Source organism: Lepidochelys kempii, chromosome 8, assembly GCF_965140285.1.
Source record: "Lepidochelys kempii isolate rLepKem1 chromosome 8, rLepKem1.hap1, whole genome shotgun sequence".
NCBI classification, from domain to species: domain Eukaryota; kingdom Metazoa; phylum Chordata; order Testudines; family Cheloniidae; genus Lepidochelys; species Lepidochelys kempii.
Genome location: NC_136387.1, coordinates 54,059,441 through 54,065,610, shown reverse-complemented (window position 1 = coordinate 54,065,610; position 6,170 = coordinate 54,059,441).

Below are 6,170 nucleotides of genomic sequence, written 5' to 3'. Positions count from 1 at the left end.
GGAAGGGCCAGGACCGCTGGGGCGTGTGTGCGTTTTATATGTAGTAGTGTGTGGTGATTTTTGCAGACAGTACTTTGGGATACTTGCAAAACTCATGTGGCAAAGTCATGTACGTGTAAGTTTTATTTAGCTGATTCAAAACAGGGACAAAAAAACCCTCTTTTATTTCATTGACGAATATCAAACAGGGGCTAATACAGCCTCTAGTCCACCACATACCATTATTCATGTGGTCTAGGCACTATGAGAAATTAGCAAATTAGAGAAAAAGTAATACAGAAAATATTTTAGAGTTGTAACATCTGTATTAATACTGTTTTTCACAGCTGGCTGTCTTTTGAGCCAGATGCTGCAATACCTATGCTCAGGTCTCAGGAAATAGTCAAACGAACCCAATTTTCAAACCTCTGAAACAGCTTTCCAATTGAGCACAACATCGTGATTATTTTAGGTCTGACCTCACAGAGCAGCTCGGGCTAGATACAAATGCTGTATCTCCGCTCCCCTGGAGCCTGGAATTCTAGCTCTCCAGTAGGCTAACGCATGATGTGCTTCTGGCCTTGTGAAATATTGGACTTTAAAAATGTCACTGATCCCGTTGTGAAATTTGTCAGCCCCACTCTTTAGACCATTATAATTTTGCAGACAACCATTTCAGAAAAATAAATAAAACATTCTGAGGGAGGTTCTTTAGCTTTTAAATAATGTTAGCGTCCCAAGAACCAGAAATCAGCGGTCAGTGGGCAAATGAGACAACGGACAGTTCAAAATAAGTGCAGATTATTTAATGACGCTGCAGTTTATTTTATGGGTTGTAGGAATAAAAAAATTTATTCCACACACGACATGGCCACGTACTGCACGTGTTATATGGCATAACATACAGACACATATAAAATAAAATGTTACGTGTGCTTAGCCTTTGTCTACATGCCGTTATTTCTGAAAAACTGGATACACTCCAGAATTGTGGCATAAACAGAATAATGCAGAACCACCAACCAAAGAGCTCTAACAGAAAATCGTTTGTAACGGAATCACTCAACCCGTTGCAAGCAGAAATGTTACACATCCTCCTCACTCCTCTGCCAAAAAAGGCAGAGATTGAAAGCCAGCATGGGACTCTTCAGTTCCAAGGAACTTCTTAGAAACCATATAAGCAAGTGTTAAAATGTGGGGGTGGGTTATCACTGACGTTTCACGTCATCCTAATATATAGCTGGTGCTACCTCCCGCTATATATTTTGCTAGTAGTATACTATATTATAGTCTGTATTTTTGGGCATTCCTATCATTTGACAAACAGTTGATTGAATTTGTTTTTTGAGTTTGGTCTGAAGAGGCCCCCTAGGTTGAGCCCTGAAGCTCAGACCAATTTTAACCTCACCTGAGTTATGCACCCACAAGGATAGCCTGTTTCAGCAGCGACAGGCTGATGCACGCCCAAACTGAGAGGCATGTGAGTGAGTGCTACCTCAGTTTCAGAGTAACAGCCGTGTTAGTCTATATTTGCAAAAAGAAAAGGAGGACTTGTGGCACCTTAGAGACTAACCAATTTATTTGAGCATAAGCTTTCGTGAGCTACAGCTCATGCTCACATTTTGCTGTCATTGATGTGACTCAGGGACGAGCTCTGTGTAAGCTCAACGGCTTGTCTCTCTCTCACCAACACTCCCCTACACTTCCCCTTACCTCCCCAACTTCCCAAATCTGATCTGACATGGGGGGCAGGGGAACAACATGTTTTTAGCAAAGTCTTTCATTTAGCTGACGACCCAGTAGCGCTGATCTTGTTTGGAAGAGCATGAGACTGGAGAGGGCCACTAGTGATGACACAGCCCCCCTGCTCCTTCTGTTTCGGGCTGAGTGACAACAAGAGGAAACCGGCTGGGAAGCTCCAACCAGCACAGGGACGGGAGATACATTTAATAAGATAAGTCCTGCAAAGCTGGATTAGAGAAGATTTTGTAAGTCGGACACAGGACTTTATAATCCTCTCTTGAGATGGGGGTGGTGCTGGGAGGGCTAAGGACGAGCCATCCTGAGAGACAGCTCTGTAAGTGCCATGTTTGGAAGGGATTTTTCTCCATGGGGGCCTGCTGCCTCCATCCTCTCACCTGTCTTCCTCCCTGTGTTAAGATGGTTTGAAATGCAGTTTGGTTGTCTAGGCTGAGATTTTCAAAGGGGCCAAAGAGAATCCCATAGCCCACTCCCTTTGACATTCAACTTCCTCTGGCCTCTTTAACATCCCAGTCCCAAAGTCCAGTGTGTGTTCACTAAACTGAACTGGCTTGCAACAGGCCCCAGGGGCTGTACCCCTGGTGAAGAATGTTGGAACGTAGTACTTTATGGTTATGCTCCCTCTGTCCTAGTGGAGGGGGATGGAGAGGGAGTGGCACAGAGCCAGCTATGCCAGCTCTATACCAACCAATGACTCCCCAACCCAGGGAAACCATGGGACCTTTCTGTCCCCTTTGCTGGAGAGGGCCCAGGCTCTGGCCTTTGGAGTGCTGCTGTGCTGTTATCCTCTGCTGGGCGGTAGCAGCTGTGGGAGCCATGCAGGTTGGCTGCCCACTGGACATGAATCACTGATGCAGAGTCTGGAAATTTCCTTAGTGTAACTTGTTTCGTTTAGATTATATATACCAGTCCTGGAACAGAGGTGGTCACAAACAGCATGCAGGCAATCCACCAACACCCAATTCCCAGGGATTAAGCTTGCCCGCAGAACTGCCCTTATTTGGTGAGAATAAGGCACACACTAAACAATCTTGTTGCTTGCCACAGCTCCCCACCCCAAAAAAGAACATGCATTGCAAAACTAACACTACAAGCAATTCGGCAAAGACCGAACAGAGGGCACTCCCGCGCTATGAACCTGTAAGGCAGCGTAACTGCACCCTCTGGAGACTCCCACCATAACTGCAATGATGCAGGCTGTCCCAACAGGAGCTATAATCAGGGCTGTGGCATCTAGCAAATGAAGAGGAACACCAACTGCTGCAGCGTGTGGCTTGCCATTCACCTATTAGGGTGTAGCAAGTATGTGGCAAGAATGGAGCCCAGTCACACACCTGAAAATAGGGGCTGTTTGACAGAAGGGTTAGACTGCCTTGGTGGTTTAACTGAAATACACATTCATCCCTCTTGCTGCTTAGGCTGCAGGGCTGCGGCCAAAGCCCTGCTCCTTGGCTTAAAGGATTTTGGATTAGGCCCTCAGTTTGGAAGCTGCTGAACAGGAAGCATGAATTCCTCTCTCAGCCCCAGCCAGAGTTAGTGAAGGACTAGGTGAAGGGTAAGACTGAAGAAGCACCTGGAGACTGTGGCTGTCGGATGTGTCGCTCCCTAGCAGACCTGAGCTCTGTGCTGCTAACACAGTGCGCGTGCAGCTCCCTCTAGAAACACTTGGAAAAGGCCCTCTTTGTTTCCCCCTTCGTTTTCATTCAGCTGCTGTGAAAAGGGCAGCTGAAGGAGAAAGGGGGGAAAAAGAGAGGCACAGAGCCAGAAGGGGAACATGCAGCACAACACACCCGGCCAGGCAGCGCCCGGAAGGAATACAATGGTCCTCGTGGAGGTGGGGGCGAACGTGTAGCCAATCAGAGCCTCTGCATGGCTGGTGCCTGGGAAGGTGCATTAAAACAGGCGTGAGGTAATTCTGCAGGTAACAAGAGGCCTGGAGCGTGTTATATAAAGACCTGTGACTGTGTTTGCTGGGGCCTGCTGGCACGGGCATGCCATGAAATATTTGGGGGAAAGCCAAACAAATTTCCCATGTATTTCTCACTTCGCTGACTGCCTCCTGACTCGGCTCCCTTGCCCCGGTGAACAGACTCGAGTAGTGCCACGTTTCCCACCCGGAGTCCCCATCCCCGCGAAGAAATCCGTCGCTGTGCTGATGGTGCCACCTGGCCCTCGGCACTTGGGGCGAATCAGCGATGAACCCAGTGCAGGGACAGAGGGGTGGGCTGCTTATGTCTCCCCCAGCCAAAGGCTGCTGGGGGCAGATTGGTCCCTGCCACAAGTTACAGCAGCCTCAGGACTACCCTAACTTGCAACCTCAGTTGCAGTAGTCCCCTCTCCTCCTCCCCTTCCTCCCCCCCCGCCGGGAAGTGCTGGGGCGCAAGTTGGGGACTTCTGGGGCTTGTGGGGTGCACAGCACCTGCTGTGCTAGGTGTGTAGCTGCCAGAAAGGCACCCTATACCAGGGATATGTTCTAGGGGGAAGGGCAACCTCATTTTACAGTTATTTTGCAGCCACTTCACACTGGAGTAAATTAGCCACAACACAACCATTAATCCCTCGCCCCCCGCCCTCCAAGGCCTGGAGTCTCCCCAGCCTTGCCCCTTTGCGCAGCCCCTTGCACCTGGGCAAAGTGGATGTAAAAGGCTACCAGGTCAGCCTGGGAATATTCTGCACCCGCGTGGCACAGCATCCTATGATGGCCCCCTCCACTCTACCTGGGGGGGCAGGGTGCACATGAGGACACAAGGGGCAGGAGAGACTCAGGCCCTGAGTACATATAACAGAGCTTGTTGTGCCAAACAGATCAGCTCTAGCTCTCCAGTGTCCCTTCTCCAGGTCCAGCTGGCCTATCCAGAGACATAGGCATTGCCCTGCTAGATCAGATCTGAAGTCCTTCCAGTCCAGCAACCTGTTTCTGACAGTGTCCAGCATCAGCTGCTTCAACAGAGAGTGTAAGAATAGCAGCAGGCAGATGTGGGGCAATTTGCCATGCGCATTAGGTCTCTCCTGATCACTATAAGTTAGAGATTGGCTGGCTCAAACCCTGAAGCATGAGGTTTAATTGTTGTTATAATTTAAATGTTAAAATTTAATTTAATTTAATGTTAAAATTGTTGTTATAATAACTAATAACTCTGGGTATTTCTGATAGCCATATAAATGTCCAATCCCTTTTTGAATCTTGCTAAGTTCTTGGCCTCAGAGACATCCGGTGGCAGTGAGTTCCACAGTCTAATTACACATTGTGCAAAAAAGGTGTTTCCTTTTCTCTTTTCCAAATTTGTCACCTTTTTAATTCCATTGAATGGCTCCTGGTTCTTGTGTGATGAGACAGGGAGGCCAGACGCTCCTGCTCCAACCTTTCTAGGTCATTCACTAACATATGTACTTTCATCATGTGCCCTCTGAGTTGTTTCCTTCTCAGTCTTTTCAGTCCGTCTTCACAGGAGACTTTTTCCTGGCCCATAAACCTTCTCATCACCCTAGTTTGAACCCTCTCTAATTCTGCTATACCCTTTCTGAGACAGGCTGACCAGGAATACATACAGTATTCCAGGTGAAGCCGTGCCATTGCTTTATTTTTCATCCCATTCCTTATGCATTCTACCTTCTTGCTTGCTTTTTGGCCTGCTTTGGAGCCACGATCAGCCCAATTCCTATCGTACCTCTCAGTTAGCAGCTGTTAGCTCCACTTTCCCATGTGTAATTTGCAGCTGTTTATAGAAAGATAAAACTATAGCACTGCACAACAGGGTTGGTCACCAATACACGAGCCATGTATGTTTTCTGCAGTACTGTAAAGGGGCACAACCAAATATATGGGGGCTTGGCACAGCATGGGGTGCAGGAAGAGTTTTGCTGCTGGGGGAAAGGAATCGGGCACTTGTTTCTAGGGGTGCAGGAGAGAATTTTGTCAGGCACTGAGCACTGTGTGAACTTTTCCAAAGTACATATGATATGGCATGCAAGAGCCATCACTGCATTATCTCCTGGCCAGATTTAACTGAATGAACGTGGGTGCAGCAAGCCATCCCACATGCATTCCTATATGGGTCAAACTGGTGCTCCCTGCCTGCAGTCTACCGCTGCTCTTCCAGGGCAGATTAGTTACTACATACTATGGGCCAAATGAATCCACTGATGTCAAAGGCGTTGCACTAAGGTTTTGTTTGGCCCAGTATGCTCCCTGCCACACTTGCTGCAGCTAGAGAAATCCAGCAGCATGAAAAAACAACACCAGGCCTGCCAATCGTCATAACAAATGCTGCTTCCGGGGAACTATAAATTGCACTCAGCTGTGTACAAGGCCTCTGCACAAATACATCCATGACTTGGGTGCGAAGAGGCTGAGGACAGTGTTAGTCACTCCTCATCTGGCCTCTGGATCAGTTTCTTCCTTCCTAAAGGGCAGCTTTTATTGCAAGATG